Source organism: Phasianus colchicus, chromosome 1, assembly GCF_987193195.1.
Source record: "Phasianus colchicus chromosome 1, bPhaCol1.hap1.1, whole genome shotgun sequence".
In the NCBI taxonomy this organism is placed as follows: Eukaryota; Metazoa; Chordata; class Aves; order Galliformes; family Phasianidae; genus Phasianus; species Phasianus colchicus.
The window spans coordinates 5,387,953-5,398,293 of record NC_143436.1 but is presented as its reverse complement, the minus strand read 5'-3'; the positions used below and the strand labels follow the sequence as shown (position 1 = coordinate 5,398,293).

The 10,341-nt window shown below is 39.0% G+C and overlaps 1 protein-coding gene across 1 annotated transcript in view; it reads right to left on the bottom strand.

Moving 5' to 3' along the window:
- TAF3 (TATA-box binding protein associated factor 3) overlaps positions 1–10,341 on the bottom strand; it is a 113,213-nt gene that overhangs the window by 83,170 nt on the left and 19,702 nt on the right. The window lies entirely within an intron of this gene.

The window sequence follows — 10,341 nt, the reverse complement described above, 5'->3', positions numbered from 1 at the left end:
TGTTGCATTTTATTCTTAAAAGAAATATTCTTCAATTCAGTGTGTACTGCTAAGCAAATAGAGCAGGCTGTGAATCACAAGAGTTCTCGTATTGTCAACAAAACAGAAAACATTGCACAGTCCTCTGAATAATCACAATAATGAAAAATTACAAAAAGTTTGACTGTTCAATGTGCAAAATGCCCAGCAAGCAATTAAAGGGAAAAACATTTCCTCCCTGTTAAATTGAGGCGTTTAAGAGAAATAAGGAAGACATGAGAAGAGCAGATATGCAGATTACTGTAATCAAATATATACAAACAATTTTTAAAGCATTCCTAATTTATAGGGATCTATCTGCTCACTCATCTCAAAACCCAGATGGCCAGAAGTTCCCCATCCAGGTGACACAGAAGAACACAGCAGCCCCTCACATCAATTCCCCACCTGGGGTTTGAGCACCGATAGCCAGTTTCCCCAGAGTTTGAGCCCACCCCAGCCGTGCTGCCCACCCGCTCCCTGCTCTCTGCCTGCTGCCAGTCCCTGCAGCACGGCAGGATGAAGATACTGGCAAAGAGAGGAAAGAAAAATATTTTTCTGCTCCCTGAAAACAAACTTTTTTTTTCCTCTGTTAGAGAAAAAAAAAATTCTTATTTTATTCACAAGTCTTTCCACAGTTTGTTTGGAAATGGAGGGAGGATCGACAGCTAAGAAAAGGGAGTATAAACTCTCCCCTCTGCACGCTGTTAATCCTACAACACCCATTTTTTTTACACCACAACTTTTTAGATCAGCCTTCCTCAAATCACAAACCCGTGCTTTTTGTCTTAGAAGTATTTTTCCAGCTCTTGTTCTGGGTATGTTTTGCTCTCTGCTCAGTGAAAATGAGAAAGAATACCTTAATTTGTGTGTGCTAAAATACAGTGATATTGGCAGCTCACCGTATATCTGGGATGTATGCGGCAGCTTTCATGATGACTATTTATTACAGTGGCGAAATCAAGCTAAAATACACAAAGCAGATTTTTTTCCAAGAGCATATTTATCATTTTGCTATATATTCATGCCTCTAATTGATTTTTTGCAGTTACATTTCCCACAACGTGAAAATAAGTAACAGCGTGTGAGATCAGATTTTATAGGCGCACCTTTTTACATACAGTAAAGTAAACACAAGAAACGTTTTCCAAGACAGCATATCGCTATCAAAGCCCTAAATGGAGAACTTTTTTTCCACGGATCACTCCTGTAAAAGTTAATGGAGTCAGAGCTTTTAGATTGGGTGAGGGCAGCAATGCACTTTGTACAGCTACAATATTAGCCCACAGAGCAGCTTTAGTTTAAGGATTTAAAATTTATCAAAGTGGAGTGAAATGTGCTCTTTCCCCCCAAAAAATAGAAAGAGAAAACAAGACAGGAAACCTAAGAAAAAGGAACACCTATTTCAAAACAGAAGTGACTGGTATACGTCGGTAGCAAACTCGTGCCAAACTGCAGCGGTTGCTGAACAGATCAGAACTGTCCTCCCTTGAAAGGTGTCTGGAAAATTCAGCAAAAAAAACTTATGAGAGTCAAGGATGCAAAGAAAAAGTACTGCAAATGCCCAAAGTAATTTGAAGAAGGGAAACAAATTGTGAGACTGTAAGTAACAAACCGGAAGAACTTTGCTAAGAGACTCCTATAGGGAACATCATATCTTTCTGGAGCCTTCAGATTATTCAGTTTGTTCCTTTCACATACAAAACATTATTAACAACACTGCCTGCTCATCACAGCACACAGAACAGCCACTCTGTGAAAGCAATGAATTTTAGAATCACAGAATATCCAGAGTTAGAAGGGACCCACACAGATCACTGAGTCCAACTCATTGGATTTTCAGTCATTCTTCCTTGTTATTTCTGTTCCATATCAGTATCTCACACAAGGCTTTACCTATAAAAAAATGTATGGGAATTTGAACTGAAATTTGAATAAGGGGTATGTAAACCACGTTTAATAGGGAAAAGTAATTGTATCTAATTGTAAGTTCACTGGCTGGGAGACCTGGACCAGAGCAGTCCCCAAATTTGGATCATCAGTATCAAAACAGTACAGTGCCAACACATCCTCTTCTGGGGAGGGGGGCCTGTGCAAGAACTGTAGAGGAAACTGCTGAAGGAATTGTTCTGGGTTACAGTCACATCCCTGTCCCAAATAGGAGCCTGGAGAGCAGGAAAAGGGCTGCAGTGCTGAGATTGAGCTACAGAGGTTACAGCCTGGGGTTGTTTCTCTCCCCTGTTCTGTTGAACTCTCCCCTTGGTTTTGTGCTTTTACTTGCCACATAATCCAGTAAAACAGAATTAACATCTCAGCCACAGTGAACAAACACCATACATATCTCAAGAAAATAAGAGATGGAAAAATAGCAATAAGCACAAAGTCTCTCTTTATCTGCAATTTACACTGCGTGGGTTTAGGGAAGGGGGGTAGTATTTGTTTTTTTTTTTTTTTTTGAACTTTTAGCAGCTGTTCCCATTTCCAACTGCTTCTGCTTCCTTAATAACACCTTCACATTTCTGTAAGAGAACTCTGATAGAATAAATGGATTTTTAGTGATATAAAACCAACACATTGCATTTTTCTTCCCCTTTCTCAGTAGTTCCAGGCAGTACCCACCACTCTAAGTTCCAGAATTACAGTCGGTACCAAACAGCGTGTGTCCTGTAGACACTACCAAGAAGTCTGCACGTAGCAGACAACATTGTTTTGATACTGACAAGAAGAGCATCTGAATCGTTTTGTCTTGCTGCTCGAGAAAATTCATGTCTCCAACTATTGTGCCGTCTCTATCAGGGGGTTGCTAATTACTAAAGCTGCTTGTTATTACATGTATCTAATTAATATTATCAGTAAGTCCAGAATATACACGCACTTCAGAAGAATGACCCTAACAACCACCACTTCAACCCATAACAGAATTAGGATGTGCTCAAAAAACATTACAAGACTAGGCAGGGGAAATAAAAAAAAGATAACTTGATCAATTTTCAGATTCTTCTGAAAGAACTACAAAACTAACAGATAACTGGAGACTATAATAGAAGCTTTAAAGTTCGATATCTGACAGCATCACAAAATTTTTTTACTTGAAAAGTCTTGGGACAAAAAATTAAACATGCTGAAAGAATTAAGACGAGTGGGAATGAACAAATGCAGAGAGTATGAGTCTCATTTAGGCACATTCTTATTGCAGCAAACTCTAAAAATAGGGGTGATACCATTAAATGAACCTTGTCAGAAGGTGCAATAGTGAGAGTGTGGAGCAGACACTAATAGAAAATGACAGCTATTAGAAATACATGCATAAATAAACTATTATGCTTAGAAGAAGTAAGCTGATCTCAGCGTGCAGGAAACAATATTAATTCCAAGAAACCTATTCATTAAGAAGAGACACACGGAATACAATACTGCAAATTTGACCGCAGCATTTCAGGCAGCCTTCACTGGAGACAAAGACACACAGCACTGCATGGGAGCAGTGCAGGTCCGTATGCCAAAACCAAGTTCTAGCTGTGGCAGGACACATCAGCTTGAAAAGCTGTGCACACATTAGGAGGGACTTCAGAAAAATGAAGATTCCAGAATGCTGGAAGGATTGTGCTTTCAGAAAAAAATATAAATAAAAAACTGCTAAACATCTTTGTTTAGCAAAGTGATATACATGTAACATGTGTTAAGGTGAGGGAAAAGAGCGTATGAGGTTTTAAAAAAAATAAAGAAACAAATTAGCTAAAGAAAACTAAAACTCACTGAGCACCGACAGCATACAGGCTACAGTCACTTTTGGAAACATCCATAAGCACATACATGCACACTTCATTTGGCATTAAACGTGAAGCGCATTGAAAGTAAAAGACCAAGAGATATCATCAGATAATTCTTCTGTATCTATTCGCACTCTCCAGCTATTTGATAGTGACACTATACTGGAAATTGGCTATTTCCATTTTAAATCATGCCTCAGACATTTATAATTCTCAGGAAAAAAAAAAAAACACAAACAGCTGTATCTGTTAAAAATACAACTTCTTACACATGAATTCTGCACAGAAGCTCAATTTCTTTGAGAAAGTTGCCCTACGACTTCAGCTATTTCATCTCACAAAATATTTCCTTCCATCCACCTTTTTTTATTAGCAAAAGCAGCTAAAATATGAAAAGTGTTTTAAATCAAAGTGCACTGAATACATTATCACATCGAATAGGTTGAGCTTTTGGTTGAACGCAAAGAAGTGTTTAAAAATAGCAGAACTTGCAGCTGTCTGAAAGCTACGTGTTCAATAGCCTTAAGTCATAACTTCTTTCTACTTGAGGCTTGGAACAATGCTATAAAATTTTTGCACGTGTGGTATCTGAAGGGAGAAGAGTGATATAGAACTTTCAGGCTTTTACACCTCGGGATTTTCTAGCTAACAAAGTTTACTGCACTTTCAAGTTGAAAATTCCTCTGAAGATAGAGTGCTACCTACGTAGTTCTGCCTTGATTTGTAAAATATTACTGTTAAAAACACATCGATGCAATAAACATAGAAGTCTGAACCAATATGATTATTGAATTTGCATTAAGCAGCAAATGAGATATGGTAGCTATGGTGAAAAACCACAGCTGTGTTATTTGAGAATACCAGATCTCACCTGATTGAGTTTTATGAAGAAAGAAAAAAATATCTCATTTTCCAAGATATCTAAAAGATTAATGAAGAGAAAAAACAGTGGAATGTGTATTCTCCAAACAGCTGGTTCATTAACAAGGCCCCAATATTGACCAACAGTCTGTGGACACACGGCTCCATTGCTTCATGGAGGACAAGAACACCCCAGAATCAGTCTGCACACAACAGGACTGTACCCATCTGCTCTTGTAGCATAGCAAGTATAACCCCTTAGCCTGTACCAATGGATTCCTGTTCTCAGCAGGGATTCCCACTTGTCATTAGATGGATCTATTGCGGAATATCAGACAAAAAGGTGTAGAAGTAGTCTCTGAGTGAAGTCCCTCAAGCACATGCTGCCCCAGTGTCTCTTGTACAAGGCCACTGTGTAACTTCTAATGCACGGAATTCTCAAATGCTCTGGATCCAAAAGACATCTCAATATAGCACACCTTCCTGGACAAACAATACACCCAAGCACAACTGGTCTTGGGTTCTGCTCAGCACTATAAAATGACCCTACAGAAGTGCCCTTTTAACACTACTCATGTTTTTAATAATCAAGCCAATTTGTTCAGTGCCATCCCTTTATCTGTCACCATAAAAAACCCAGACACGCTTTTATCCTGGTGAATATCCCTCTTCCATCACAAACCAAAAACTACCCTCGTAGAGCTCAATGCTGGAACTACACCACAGCTGCAGGAAGAGTTTGGCTCCCTCCAAGCCATCATCTCCCTTCCCCAAATATCACCACACAGGACAGAATGGAAACAGGTCATGGTGCTGTGATTTTCCCAGGGCTGAAGCTGGGATGGCAATGACACTGCCAAGAGTTTGGTATACTCTGATGGCTTTGGTTCCATTCAACTACACAGCGTGCTCTTCATCAACAGATGTTTTAGTTTTCCCTTTCTCCCCAACTCTAGCAATTGCAACACCCAGACCATTTTTTGCTGCCTTTTGGGATTTTTTTGGTCTTCTGACTGCCAGGATCAAACTGTTGGACCTAAACTGTGCCAGGTGTATCATACACTACGCTCTTATTCTTTAACAGAGATTATTGCATAGTAAGTACTTATACAACCTCCCAAGAAGACACACTATGAGTGTAGTTATCTGATCTGCAGTGCTCAGATCAGCCTTAAACATTTAATTTTCTTTGCATGTGCTTGTTTTGCTCTTCTCGGCTTCCATCCCAAAGTCTCCATTCTGAAAGCTTGTGTGCGGTGTACAAAAACCACTCTCACAGGGTACATACCCCTTCATTTTGTTTTCAAGCAAGAAAGAAGGCGGTGGTAGAAAGATCTATTCAGCAATTTTAAGTAAACGTAGGAAAAAAACCCCTGTATTAAAGTTAATTAAAATGCAGTAACCATTATTACTAGTCTTTCAGTGATGTTAATTAAAAAAAAAGTTTTAAAAACATTCTATTTGTGAAATGTATTTTATAGACACATATTTTATAACATACAGCAATATAAAATGCTACGGAGATTCAGATTAGAGAAAGCCTATATCTTTCATATTATTTCATTTGCTGTATGTAACCAAATCGTGCTGCTATTGTTTTAAGAACATATACTTGACTATGAATGCTATAAATGAGATACACACACAAAAAGCAAAATTAAAGCTTGCAAGAACTGAACTGAGTTTTGCAGAATAAAGCCTTGAGTTGCATTGGCAGAGTGAAGGTATACATTAGACAACTCGGTATAAGCAGTTAACATTAAAGAAATATAAATCCTTGGCGAGTACAGAATTAATACACTTTCAAATAGAAGTAAAATCATCTCCACGTGTTGCTAACTTGTCATCTATTAAATCAGAAGGTGTGATGACAGAACAGCTAACTTGCCTCTAAAACAAGAGGCAGCGAGGCTGAGTGTTGCTCTGGATTTTTGCCAAGTGTCATTTTTAGTAAACTCTGCTGTAATTAGGAACTTGGTTGTCTGGATGAAGAAGTAGGACTATTCTTTGCGTGCTGTTTCTTACAGCAACTGATTGCCTTAAATATGTTCATGTACCATGCTACCTGTGACCAGGAGAGGCTCCTCTCTGAACAAAGGTTTGGCTCATTAAATTGAAAAGGTTACAGCTGTTGACTTAATGCTAGAGAAAGAAATGAACTACTGTTCAGAAAAAGAATGGAACTAATGCATTTCTGGCTGTTCAAAAAGTAACCCTGACCTCTGTTAGACGTCAGGACACTAAATACAGGAAAGGAAACAAAGTCACCTAATTCTGGAGAATCGTGTTCAGCGTGTTATCTGATAGCTGCCGTGTTCTCTCCGTGTTCATGTGATACTGCGTGGACATGACTTCTGGACGGGATCTCTCACTCTGAAGCTCAGTTGTTCCCTCATCTCACTGCCCTTTCATAAAAGATTATCAGGGAAAGCAAAACGTACACCAATTAAGGCAAAGAAACTGCAAAACTGGACACAGACAGGCTGCAGCAAAGCTGAGCAGTTTGAACTGCTGTCACCTTGGAGTCATCTGTGATAAACAGAAGAAGGAGTTTTTTAAGCCACTTTCATGCTTTTCTTTGTAAAAAGAAAATATAAAGTTTTTCCTCTTGAGACACTACCAATGCATTTCATCTCTTCTATGCAGCATTAAAGGTAACAGCAGCTTAATGCAAAGATGCACTGCACAGAGAAACAGATCTAAGCCAATTAGACTGCAGCAGAAACCTCCTCTGCTGTGTAACAATAAGGAATTAAAACATTTTCATTTATTTTCACATAAAAAGGAAGTCGGAGTCCTGTGACTGTATTGATAGGAGCGATGTGCACATACTTCTGGGCACGCTGCCTTGAACGGAGAAAGAAGGAGCTGGTTCTTTCAGATGGAGCGGCTGTGTATAGAAGTCCTCCAGCTCGGCTCCCTTTGCTCTTGATAAAAGCATGGTGCAATGAACTCTCAGGAGATTAGCGTACACACACTGTAACTCCAAAAACTTTAGGCAGCATACATGTTCCTTTGAGTCTTGTACATATGTTGTATATAATGCGCCCTTTTTGATACTAAAAAGTTGCTAAGTTGTTCTCAAGCTGGAAAGGGTTTTCCATTTAGATAAGGCCAATAGCTGCTGCACAGAATAAGCACATGTGTAACACTGCAGTCTGAAAGCACAAGTGTTTGCTGTTCTACTGGGGGCTGATAAGAATTATTCCATTTCACACAATGCTACTGGAAGTTATTTAACCCCGACATGCATTCTTCTGGTGGTGAATATACCACAGCCAGCAACACCTCCCCACATCACACACCTTTCTGTCGCAGCACATTATAACCATTTGTCCCTCTTAACGTGTTTTTTTGCATATAATTGCTCTAAAAGCCCACACACCTTTTCTATACACACCGATAGAAAAATATCACATGGAAGTTATTATCCATATTATACACAGGTCTACACCAACCTAGAAAATACACGTGCACTGCTGGATTTGCCGTGAAAAAAGGAACAAAAGCTTGCTGCATGCATTCAGTCAATAGAACCCGGCCTCAACTCACAATTACTTGAATTACCACTGAAACACAGTAGTCGTGGTGGGAGGATGCAGTGGCTACTCAGTGCCGAGTGGTTTTTACCCAATGAATTTGAAACTGCTTGGGGCATTTAGGTTGGCAGAACTCTATAACCCAACTGGAACTGCGCCAGGAGGTTTAACATGCTACTCTTGAAAAGTGAGCCACCAAGGCTTTAATCGCAACAAGTGGCCAGGACTTAATTTCTCATCTCATTTGAAATATGCCGGTCTCAGCAGCAGAGCAAGCTTCTTATAAAATGCCATCTACTAATCAACACTATTTCCTGCTCCAGTGTTTTTTCTGTGCGCGTTTCCTGTATGAACACTGCAGCAATCCTGTTTGGTTTAGCCTAGGAAAGTCACAGCACAACCTTAACCCACCACAGCAGAGCACAGGACACATGTCCTGCACAAAATCAAATTCTACCAATAGCAAATACTGCAAAATGTAAGTTTAAAAATCAATTAATTCCCATTCTTCACTTTCTGCAACTGTGGAAGCATTTTCTTAGAAGACGCCAATTTGGAAAGGACCTGTGAGTACTGAATCCAACTCCTGGCTCCACACATGACTTCCATTCTGAGTTTTACCAAGCAACACTGTGGGTTTTTAATATGATAGATTTACACCAGCACCCAGACTGTGTAAAATTACGGACAGAAAGTGCACATAAGGAGCTCAGCTCCTTTTGAGAGAGAATGTCCCTGTGAAGGAAGTCTCCTTAAGGATGGACCATTTCTATAAGTGAGGCTTTGGAGAAATGTTGTGCTTTAGCCTGAATCATCTTATGTTTAAAAGATTATGCATCAACTGTAGTCTGTGACAATCAACACATCTAAGAGAAGGCAACACAAACATTAAGATGCTATTGCTTTCTAATTCGTGTGAAGTTTACTTTCTGTAACTGTGCTAAAATGATTGTATTGTCTTAATACTGACAGTCAGCATGAGCTGCAATAACCTCCGTGTGCAGCAGTTTGTGAGTGTAACTGAGCAGTATACGAACTGACACCATCACGGCTATAAAATTCCACTTTGATTTTTCAGTTCATCAAAATCAGTGCGAGTTTATGCCTTTTTTTTTTTTAAGGATATTCTTTTCAGCTACGAAAAATATAAGGTCTGATGTTAAAGGGTGATAAACGAATGGCTAGATCTCATTAAAATTGAAATGGATTTCACTTGTAATTCTGAGGCTGCCTAGAAATCCCAGCTCAAACTCTCTGGACAAGGAAGGATGGGTGACAGTAACCGCAACTTTAGTCTTGAAAATACATTAATATATATTCATGTTGCAATCATACTGAAAATATTTACATTTACACACATACTGAAAAAAACATTACTACAATATGCCTTGCAAATTATTCTTGCTGATCTGAACTTGTAAAACTTGTGTTAAAATTAAAACTGTTGCACACAGGAATGGTAAAAATCCATCAATTCTTTTTAAAACAGCAAAAGAAACGAGATATCCCTGACAGATTACAGAAGAGCTATCACCTTCAGCAATATTGTGATTTAAAATATTCAGAACAGAAAGAAAGCCTCTCTAATGCATGTGTTAAAGTTTCCCATGCAAAACCAAATGTATCCTTGTTTCATATTTAATTTGCAATAGGATACCCAGCAGCTGAGCTATGAGAGCTTTCCTGGCTGCTGACTAACTGCCTGCTGAGATGGGCTCCACGCATAGGTAACACTCGATTGAAGACCAAATCCTTAGAGCTACATCTCAGTTCCCTTGAAAGCTAATCTGAACACACTGGACTCAAAAGGAAATGAAAAGTGAGTTTCTCTCCCTTCCTATGGCACCAGCACTTCCTGTGTTTTAGCGATTGGTCAAGAACTATTATTTCCTCCATGCTATTCCCAATTGTGACTGTCAGACATCATTAACGTTGTCTGCATGCAGGCACAAACAGTTTTGTTAAATATGCCAGGAACAAAAGTTCCCCATCCCCAGAAACTTGGAGAAACTTGGAGAATATTAAGATTCAAGTATGCTATACCTGAATGAACATGCTGCTCTAAACATTTAGAAATGCAAAGTTCATTTGCTGAGATGAGTATCCACAAAAATCTATGCAAGATAAGGGGTATTAAAATTATTCACTCTCCA